Source organism: Octopus sinensis, linkage group LG1, assembly GCF_006345805.1.
Source record: "Octopus sinensis linkage group LG1, ASM634580v1, whole genome shotgun sequence".
Lineage (NCBI taxonomy): Eukaryota > Metazoa > Mollusca > Cephalopoda > Octopoda > Octopodidae > Octopus > Octopus sinensis.
Genome location: NC_042997.1, coordinates 5,419,295 through 5,431,716, shown reverse-complemented (window position 1 = coordinate 5,431,716; position 12,422 = coordinate 5,419,295). Strand labels below are relative to the sequence as shown.

Below are 12,422 nucleotides of genomic sequence, written 5' to 3'. Positions count from 1 at the left end.
ACATGTGTGCGCGCGAGTGGATGTGTTTATATACTGATATATCATACATATAATATACCAAGGTAAAAATAAGTGCAACAGTGAAAATGTAATGTCATACATATCTAACACACATATACATACAGACGTTCAACGATACATGCATACGCACACGCCACACGCACAAAAACATACAGACACGCACACATAACCGTATATATATATATACATACATATATAATGTATACATGTATATATACATGTATATATATGCATATATACGTATATACGTATATATTTACGTATGTGTGGAAACGCATAGACACACATTCACACCGACACGTACAAACACGCGTGCATACGCACACTCACACACATATGTATATATATATATATATATATATATATATATATATATATATATATATGTGTGTGTGGTGTGTGTGTGTGTGTGTGTGTGTGTGTATGTATTTCTACCTAAACAATTTCAAGTGCTGTATTGTCGAGTACAATTTTTATTATTAACTTTCTGTTCAGTAACATATTTTCTTTCTACTTGTATTCCATTATATATTTATAGGAGAAACCAGAAATGAGAAGAATATTGCAAATGTAAAGCTGGATTCTTAAAAGTAAGCATGTGACCTTTACTTTCATTTTCTTTAACCTTCCTTACTCGAAATATTTGAAGACGAAATTAATATTTACAGAAATCTGACACCAACATAAAGAAAAATAAAAAAAAAACAAACAAGCAAGACAAAAAGAATCAAACACATACGTATATGTGTGTGTGTGCCTGCGTGCATGTGTGTGTTTATCTATCTATATCTATCTATCTATCTATCTATCTATCTATCTATCTATCTATCTATCTATCTATCTATCTATATATCTATCTATCTTTATATATCTATCTTTGTGTGCGCTGTTATATTTCTGGAAATAATACTAATACTACTACTAATAATAATAATAATATACTTAAGCAGAGAAAAATATATAGAAAGAAGAATTATATGACCGGAATTGAGAAGAACCAATCTTGAAGCAGTAAAATAAAACGCATTCTTTTACCTGTGCAAGGCACACACGACGCAAATGTATGCACCAACCAGTAAACGCTCTTGCACACCTGTTAATGAGCTTGTGACCTTCTGTAAACTACTGCAAGAGCCATTGTATGGCCATTCCTTTGAAATTTGCTCAATATGTATAGAAATATTATTTCCGAAAGAATATGAAAAGAAATAAGTATTGTATATTTCTGTGCTAAGTTAAATTGTTAATTTTTATTTGTGTCTTACATTGTTTAAACAATTTGAATACGTACCTTAAGCATCTATCTACCCATTTATCTATCTATCTATCTATCTATCTATCTATCTATCTATCTATCTATATATCTATCTATCTATCTATCTATCTATCTATCTATTTATCTATCTATCTATCTAGCTAGCTAGCTATCTATCTATCTCCCCATGAGCATAATCTCATGAACCCGGAAAAATTTAAAACAGGGGGTTACCTACTTGCAAACAATTGTGTTAACATGTGACATTATTGACCGAGGTTACCGTGGTCTTCTCCATAGGCTTTTCTTTCGACGGATAAACCCTATCTGCTTCCCCCTTTACACTTTTCATGACATTTCTGTGATACATGATCCCTACTGATCGTTTTTTTCTTTTCTTTCCTTTTTTCCCTTTCTCTTTTACGATCCCTTTTGATCGAAAACCTACCCTACTTTTTTCTTTTTTTCTTCTCATAACGAAAAACTCTACTTTGTAATCTATCCCGTCTGTGTGCAGCCCAGTGTGGCTAATAAAGAAACATATCTATCTACGTATCTATCTATTATTTTGCCTCTTTCTCCCTCTCTAACTCTGTCTCTGTACGTATGTATGAATGTATGTACATAGAGGGATGGAAACAGGCGTGACTGTTAGAAAGAATATCATAATTTCGATTCTTATCCGAGTATGTTTACGTTCACTCGTACTGAGGCAACTTTGAGTCTGTCACCTTTAATAATGGTTTCTGGGATTTAGGTGTTGTTGAGTTTTTAATGACCCCGAAAGAATGAAATGTATTTTAGATCAGATGTGATTTGAACGCAAGCTGTAAAGAATCGAACCAAATACTACAAGGCACTTTTGTACAAAATTCTAACGATTCTACCCATTCACCGACGTTAATGCCCCCTTTGATAATAGTAATTTATCTTGTGATCTTTCTGAACACACCCAACGTTAATATGTAGTGGTTGTTCTGTTATATTTCTTAAAATTTAGTTTCTTTCAACATAAGACCTATTTAATATTGGTTCATATAAAATTGTAGATAACTGGCTAATTTTCTTTATACGTTACTATCGAAGCTAACAATAGTAAAGCGACAACTCTCTAATTTGCAAAAATGCTTATCGTGTGGCTGGATTATGACCTTCCATTGAAGTACTAAGAACCCCTCTTCTTTATCTTGCAGAAAGCAAAGCTAGCATTTTACTGTATGATCAATTATATACACCCAGGTCAGTAATAAATAGACTGAAACTTCGCAATGCTTCGATATGTTACGATTAAACTAGAGAAACGTGTGCATAGCGTAATCTGATCATGAATATGTATAGGTAGGAAATGCTACTTATTCTTTGTATAATCGCCGTAATGTGTCAAAGATAATGGTAAAGTCAGAATACTGCCGCTATTCACACGGCAGTATGTAACAAAATGGTATTGAATGTATTATCACTAAAATCACTATTACTGTAAAGGAATTTGCACTTATATTAGTAAAAATTAATTCAATAAAGTTCACAAAATGAAATAAGTTCAACGAAAGAAAATAAATCCATGTGTCATGAATGCTTGCAAATTCTCCTTAGATTTCGCTTATCCTCATGATATGCGAATGCATTGTAGCGTGTGAACTTTATAGAAAATAACATCGGTCTGACTTATGAACTAGCGCTCATAAATTCATAGCTGCGTTTGTTCACAGACCGTGCCCTACAAGCTAATGTTAAAAATATAAAAAAATTACAGTATGAATATAACTATTTTTTTCCCCATAGAGAAAGAACTATAAGAGTTAGGGTAAGTAAGAACTGCAAAACGACGTGAAGAGAGAGAATCAGACAGAGAGAGGAAGTAAAATAATGTGAAAGAGAGATGGGGGAGAAAGGGAACGTGGGAGTTAGAGGAATTAGTTTGCTGTGTGTGTTGAGAAATGATAAAATCTAAGCAAGGTAGATTTGTTATGCAAGAAGAAATATGAAAACTTAGAAAAAGAAAGAGTTGATTGAACAGTAGAAATATAAAGAAAATCTCTAGTTGAAGAGAGGCGATTGTTTTGAAAAGTAGCTCACAATAAGTTGATTACCAGGAAATAAGTGGCTAAAAGTATGAGGTGAAGTGGAGGGTTATGGTTTGCATAGAGTTGCAAATAACTGTTAGCTTCCATGTTATGCTAATCATAACTTCGATGCTTTTACAAAGTAAACAACGTCAAATTAACACATGCAAAAATACATAACACCCTAGCAGCCAGTTTCACACGCGTACTCTCATTCTCTGTATATGCCAGTGTATCGATGCGGATTTCTAATGTACAAAATAACGTACGGGGACATACTCAAATGCAACCACACAACGTCACAAAAATGTCGAAAGCCTACAGTTTTGTTGATATATCTTAAAACAGGGCAAAGTGAGTTGGTGGGTGAGTGTACCTAGCTCTTTCTGTCTGTCTGCCTTTATGCATATATACATTCATAAATGAAATACAAATACAAACATATATACACACATATAGATATATACATGCATACACACACACACACACACACACACACACACATATATATATATATATATATATTATATATATATATATACACACGTATATACATGCGTTCATACACACACACACGCACGCACATAAACTTTACATTGCGTGACAAAAGAGTAGTATTTAAAACTTCAAGGGTACAACAGTTCGTGTTGAATTTCTATCACATTATGAATCAGATTTTGGGTGTTTGATACGTCACATGTAGTAAATAAAACAGGACATGAGAGATCGATTGTAAGATACTCATGTATACACAGTTACGTACGTTTCACTAACACATTTTACTTATATAAAGAAATTACATCATGAGGATTTATTGTCATGTTGTGAGACGTAACCGTGACAGAATCAGCTATCATGGTAAACAAATAAATTAGAGTTGATTGAATATAGAAATTGGTTTCGGCCATCAATTATCATCTCCATCACTACAACCAATTCTGTAAGAGACAAGATTTTGGTAATTTTCAAAGTAGCAAATACAGTGCTCTGTATTTGTTATTTTGTTAGAGCATTCTCACAAAACATTGGACAATATTTATGCATTCTTTGCAAAGAGTGCGGGATTTTGTTGTGAGAATATATTTAGCAAACTAAAAACAAACAGGAACAGCAGTAATGATTTATTTCATTGGCCAGAAAGGCACAAGATACTGAGGAAAACATAAAGGACGAAACACAAGACACACACCTAGAGTATTTACATCCATTAAAAGGAAATCCTCCGCACACTTCTTTAACTGGTTTTTCTGTTGGTGCTTATATACTTGAGAACTTGTCTAAAACAACTAATTATTTCTCCTGTAGCGCTGCATTGACAAAAACTTTTGGAAATTCTCTATAGACCAAGATTTGACTGAATGTCTTCCAGAAGAGAGTGATTGACGTTTAACTTCAGTCTAACTTCAGTTTAACTCATCCCTACCATCAGCCCTTGCTTTACAAAAAAATGGAGTTGCGTTCCCTCCCTATCGACTGTAATATTTAACTGGTAGATTAAGATCCTGGCAACACTGTTCATGTCAGACACCTAATCTCTTGACTCATGATTATTGCTCGGTCAATGAAAAAAGCTGCGAAGAGATTTGTCGTAAGAAAAAGGAGATCTAAAAATTAACCTTCACTTTTCTCATTGCCCTCACCGCTGCAATTATCTAGATATTTCTACGAGTGCATTATTGTCTGACTATAGCAGCGCTGCATCAAAGACGGCATCCTGAAACTAACAGCAAATGTGTTGGCTGCAGATAAATTTACTGACAAGCAGACTCTGTACTTCCGATAAGAAGCGGTAAGTCATGCACTCTAGTCGGATGTTTTATGGAATAATGTATAACGTGGCACATGACAAGAATTTGGTGAATGGGCAATTTTACTCTTTCAATTTGATCCCAGTAGTTGAGTGATGCTTTATTTTATCGATTAACATAGGTTGAAAAGCAAAGTTGACTTTAGCCAGATTTAAACTTAGTTTGGAAAAATCCGGGCCGAATATTGCAAGGCATTTCATTAGACTCTCATAATTCTAAATAATAATAACAACAATGATGATAATAATAATAATAATAATAATAATAATAATAATAATAATAATAATAATAATAATAATAATAATAATTATTATTATTATTATTATTATTATATTATTATTAATATTATTATTATTATTATTATAATTATAATTATAATTATAATTAAAATAATGATATTAATAAAAAGATGGGCTTCAGCAAATATTCTGCTCAGTACCACAGATTTGCCTGCCAGTTGTTTGACCGTAACCAGTTGACCATGTCCTTTAGCGTTTGACGATATGTGCATCTCTGATAAGGAGCAGAAGTAATGCGGAAGCATCATAGCCGTATGTTTAAAGGAATTCTTCGAGGTTTGGATCATTCACCTTTGGAAACATGGGTGGTTCGTTAAACATCCTTAAACAATCCTTATTCAGGGACCTTTTGAGCGACATCAAGAAAATTCCAACTGGGCCCTACCTGCAAGGTCATGCGCCGTTAACCTTAATATGTTGCGCACGTATTGTTGCGATGCAAGGGCCTGGTCTATCCTCATCAGACGTGTAATCATAATGGATATACTGGGCTTCGTATATTTTACTCCAGTGTCAATAATAATATTAATAATAATAAAGATAATAATAATAATAATAATAATAATAATAATAATAATAATAATAATAATAATAATAATAACAACAACAACAACAATAATGGTCTCCAATTTTGCAACAAAGAGCAGCAATTTTTGGGGAGGGGGATGGATCAATTAAATCGACCCCAATCTTCAATTGGTAGTTATTTTATCCACTCCGAAATGATGAAAGGCAAAGTCGACCTCATCATTATCATTGGAGCCTTGGGGAAATACTAAATGACGCTCTTAAGCATCACGTGAATTACAATGAAATCCCCAAGCCATCAGAACGAAAATTGGTCTCATGGGTACTTCGATCATTAAACAGAAAAAAAGAAGAAAAAGAAAATAGTTAATTTGAAAATACCAGATTCTCTTAGAAGTTTTTAGAAGATTGAACTATTACAAATTTATCAGAATTCGTTCTACACATTGCTGATCAAAAATAATAACAATAGTCAAACGTCCAACCTCCTGTTATTTAAGGTCTCTGGATAAAACTCGGAGCAGCTCGTATAGATCAAAGCAACAATAAAATAAACGATAAAAATAATGATAATAAAGATTACTTTAAGCGGAGAGAAGCGCATGTGTTGTTGCTAAAAGTGCAAAATAAGAATTCCAATATGAAATAAAAATCTCAGGAGGGAATTTGTACATTAAATAAGTGAGATGTGCAGTAATATTAAAGTTGCATACATATAAGGTAAAAATTACTGATAACGATTTAGAGCTGCAAAATTATTACTATAAGGGATCCTTTAAATTAGAGTAAGTCAACAGATTTCACTTTAAGGAAACCTGCTCAGAACCGCAGATTACCCTTTACTATAAGATATAAATGAAAGATTCACTTCGAGATTGTAGCCGTTAGGAAGAGGACGACGATGACTACGACAAAAAAAGAAGAAAAGAAGTTGATGATGATGGAGGAGGAGGAGAGGAATAAGAAGAAGACGACGACGACGAAGAAGAAGAAGAAGAAGAAGAAGAAGAAGAAGAAGAAGAAGAAGAAGAAGAAGAAGAAGAAGAAGAAGAAGAAGAAGAAGAAGAAGAAGAAGAAGAAGAAGAAGAAGAAAATTGTTAGCGGTAGGAGTCGTTGTGGGGGATAGAAGATGATGCAGATGGGGGAAATGATAAAGCGGAAGAACGGTACAAGAAATAAGGCATATGCAAAACATATGCTTGCCTGAATTCCTCCCTAAACCCAGTGGAGGTGGTCGGATTTCTATCCGTTTTTATTCGATCAGATAAACAACATTCTTTGCAAGATTTCTTATCAGAATTGGTTATTTTTAGAAACGTATCGATTCTGTTGGCAACACAAAATCACACATGCATAAAATAATTTCATACCATGTCTCTCTGTAGAGCTTCCTTATTATTGCCGCTCTTTTCCAATCTTCACATACACGCAAGAAAGTCCCTCTCTTTCTCTCTCTCTCTCTCTCTCTCTCTCTCTCTACCACACTCTCTCAAACACACACACACAAATACATATCTCACCTTCATATATATATAAAATATACACAACATTCATATATATACATATATATATATATATATATATATATATATATATATATATATATATATATGCACCCCTTTCTCTCTTTCGCTTCTCAATCTTCCCTCTCACTCTCACCCACTTGCTATATACCATGTATGTGTGTATATGTGTGTGTACGTGTATATATATATATATATATAATATATATATATATATTATATATATATATATGCACCCCTTTCTCTCTTTCGCTTTCTCAATCTTCCCTCTCACTCTCACCCACTTGCTATATACCATGTATGTGTGTATATGTGTGTGTACGTGTATATATATATATATATATATATATATATATGCACACCTTTCTCTCTTTCACTTTCTCACTCCTCCCTCTCACTCTCACCCACTTGCTATATACCATGTATGTGTATATATGTGTGTGTACGTGTATATATATATATATATATATATATATGTGTGTGTGTGTGTATCTGTTCATACACTCATAAACTCACAGGCACACATGCATACGCATATAAAAATGAATATATTTACAACTGTTGTGCGTTGATATTTAAAAACATAGAGAACGGTAATTTAAAGCAAAAACAATACGTAAAGCAGAATGGATTCATTTATTATAAGGAAAATGACTACCCCCCCCCCCTTGAATATACTCACTTTACTAGAAAACATCTTGCACAAAAGAAAAGAAACCTCTTTGTGCAAACCCCACAACGTTCTAACAGAAAAACTTCAAGCGTTTCACTATTTGACCAAAAATCAAACCGAAACACGTTTAATAATCTACTCGTCTGATATCCTTTTTTGTTTCCTTCTTCCAATCACCCAGCATCCTATTGTACTTTGCAACCCACATGACATCATCCTTTCTGTAAAACAATCTTACGTAACTTAAAGGAAACGTGCCTTTGTATGACACCAAATATATTGCATGAGAAACATTAATACATTTGTTTCATGAATTCAGCATTCCTCACAGTTCAGATAAAAGAAAACAGCTACACGTCAGATTGTTAGTGAACAGATGTTGATCTAATCCACTGTAAAGCTTCAAAGATTGAAGCTGTGTAACTCTGTAGTAAGTAGAATATGTTATCCCTGTCAAAGCGGCCAAAGAGTGCTGATATGCAGTTAAACCTTCAGTCAAAACCCCGGTAGTTAATCGACCAATAACAGGAAGTATTTGGGTTAATAATACTATAAACATACTATAAATGATGAGAGACAGAGTTCTTGTTTCCCAGCCGGATGTCACGAAAATGTTCCGCGAATTGATCTGCTAAACGGCAACCGCTTTGGCTCTTGTGCAAGACCGCACAGAAGGAAAGTCTTAATCATGAGATGAGACCGCTACACGTGCAGGTGAAAGAATAAAATTTATGGAAGTTACATTGATCTGACCCTCTGAGACAGAGTGTGTTAGTATAAGGGACAGGTGTGATAACGGGGCCAGGACAAAGTGATGGCTTCAGGAGAGGCGGGAGAGGAGAAGGCGTGAGAACGATACCCAGTAAATCGCATACGTTACGGCAACATCTGAATTAAAAGAAGATTGGATAAAAAAAAAGTGGTAGGTGGTGGCGGGCGGATCAGCGTAAATACTCATTCAGTGACTTACATATGAGTAGAAAAATATCAAAATTAGATAACTAGAACCCCAGATAAAATGTAGTCTTACGGAGACAGATTCACAAACACACATCCAAAACTATTTTATTCTCAAGAAATTATTTTGTACTTTTAATGAGATAGCTTTATGTCGATATGGAGATAATACAGTTTGTATTTAGGAAAAGATCAGAGAGCCTATGTAAAGAGAAAGACTGTTGAGATATGATACAGTAATATACTTTATGATACCACCACTCACCCTGAATAAACATATATTTGTACATCTTCCTGTATGCTTATGAATAACTACGTGTATTTTTATATGTGTATGTCAATACATATGCTTATCTACATCTGAAAATTTGTGGGAGGACTTCTGACTCTCAAACGATATAACATTATTTATAAATACCATTCTCAATGTAATCATTTTATGTACTTCATGCTTTCCGAAATCGACTAGCATTTCATTTACATGGTTCCGAAGAAGCTATAATCTGTAGCACAGGCACTGAGCTCTGAGTGTTTTACTTCTTATAGCAAAAGAGCTCTTATCTGATGGTATTGGTTACGCAATTCCTGTTGCCACGCCCTACTTTAATACAAATATGTACATACGCGCGCGCGCAACGCATATATAATTACACACACACACACACACACACACACACACAAACACATATATATTTATATATCTATTGCATATTTCGTAGTATAGCATACATTTATATGTATATTTGTAGTTATGTGTATATTGCACAAACAGAGGAATAAATACACATACACACTTGCATGTATATGAGTGTGTGTGTGTCAATGTAAGTATATATATATTATTTTATATTTTACTTGTTTCAATCATTATACTGCAGATATGCTGGGGCACCACGACCTAGGGTTTAGTTGACAAACTCGAAGTCAGTACTTATTTTAAAGTCTGGTACATATGCTAGTGGTCTACCTTCTGCCAAATGGCATGGACGTAAAGATTGTAACACCGGTTGTCAAGTGGTGGTCGGAGACAACTACAAACACGCGCACGCACACTCAAACATACACACACACACACATATATACACGACGAGTATTTTTCAGTTTAGATATAGTAAATCCACTCAGCAGGCTAAATTGGTCCGAAGATATATTAGAAGACATTTGCTCAAGGTACCACACATCAAGATTGAAACTGGAACCATGTGGTTAAGAAGTGAGTTTCATACTCTACATAAACTATATATATATATATATATATATATATATATATATATATATATATATATATATATATATATATCCACTTTCTCGAAGAGTATTTCTGTATACAGAATCTCACACTCGTAAATTACGGACACTTAATAACGTGTTTCTACGTGCTATGTATACACACATAATTTCTGTTACTATACAGTTAAACAACTTCTTATATCTAAACATCTCGTTTCTATCTCTATCTCACTATCTGCCTAGTGAAATGATTATCCCGCTTTCTTCACAGACACACATATACACACACTCATACACAGAGAAACACTCTACTACATACATGCACACACTTATACATAAGTGTGTATGTATATATATATATATATATAAGTGTGTATGTGTGTGCGTGCGTTTGTAAGTATATATATATATGTAAATAAATATTTATATATATATATATGTAAATATACATATATATCTCCTCTCTCTCTTTCACTTTCTCTTTCTCTCTCTATATATATAAATATATCTACAAACATATATATAAACACACACACACACACAGTCACACACACACACACACACACACATATATATATATATATATTATATATATATATATATATACATACATAAAACTATATATATATATATATAGCATGTAATTAACCTCCATCGAAATCGAAATTTTTTATAGGTATTCGTACCCTGAAATCACCGGTATGCATCTATACAGTGGCACTTTCATAATTAATTTGTAGATCAAAATTACCTTTCTGTCAGTGTTATCGCGACTCAAGATCACTTTGTTTAGATTGATGCTGTCGTCTTTCTCTTAGTTAATTCTACATCACCAAATTTGCTGATTGGATGCAGTTATGATATACACGTACTTAAACGAACACGCATATACGCACAAAGTGTCAGACATGGATATATATAGCATACTATATATCTATATATCTATCTATCTATCTATCGGTTTTTATCTGTCTGTCTGTCTATATTTGTATCTATCATCTACTATCTATCTATCTATCTATCTATCTATCTATCTATCTATCTATCTATCTATCTATATATATATATATATATATATATATATATATATATAATATATATATATATATATATATATATATATATTATATATATATATATATAGGTATGCATGAATCTATCTATCTATCTATCTATCTATCTATCTATCTATCTATCAATCTATGTATGTATGTATCTATTTACGTACCTGCCTACATACCTATCTCTGTCTATCTATCTATCTATCTACATATATATGTATATGTGTATGTATGTACTAGGTACACATGCACACATATATACATACAAACTCGCATGCATACATATCCTAGCACATATCCAAGCATTGTATTGCGTTCCTTTGAGGTACACAAAATTGATGTTTTCTTGATTAATATTCGGGTTTTACCAAGGTGTATTCCTCTATGTTATTGGTTTATTTGTTCTTTACTCTCAGTAATCTTCTGATTTATCTTTCAACCGCACACTCACTCCTTCACTCACTGGCTTTCAGTTTCTCTTCCTTACTATATAACTTTTCCCAAACCTGATGCATTTGTCAGTTCAGCCCATACATTTATTTTTTCTTGTTATATTTGTTTCCACCCTTTTCTCATATGTAGTATATCCATTTGATATTCCTGTTCGGCACATATCCTTTCTTCCACTTCACATTACCTGCATCCTTGTCATCGTATGAATTATGTTTTATCTGAATAGCTTAATGCAAACCGTGTTGATTAGATATTGCACTAGCTTGTCATGTGTCTGCAGCTGTTAGGCACACATCTAACTGTTATTTGAGTTCGTTTGTTGAGGTGTTGTAAAAGAATCATATTAGAGGGATTGATTTTAAGCTGATTACATAGGGGAGAAGTCTCTGAGATAATTATATACTATACACACACACTCACACAACTACACACACACTCACACAACTACACACACACACAACACACTCACATATACCACGTACAACTATGTGAGCGTGTATATATATATATACATATATAAATGTTTGTATATATACTTATGAGTGTATATC

At 33.2% G+C, this 12,422-nt stretch overlaps 1 protein-coding gene across 4 annotated transcripts in view; it reads left to right on the top strand.

Moving 5' to 3' along the window:
- Window positions 1–12,422, top strand: part of LOC115219520 — a 232,189-nt gene that overhangs the window by 137,558 nt on the left and 82,209 nt on the right. For 2 of the 4 annotated variants that reach the window (XM_029789702.2, XM_036508075.1), the window contains exon 1: window positions 547–611. The exons of 1 other annotated variant lie outside the window; for it this stretch is intronic. The gene's annotated coding sequence lies outside the window, so the exon portion shown is untranslated. Of the gene's footprint in view, window positions 1–546; window positions 612–12,422 lie in introns of those variants that run through there. One more of the 4 variants, XM_036508135.1, reaches the window with a different exon arrangement.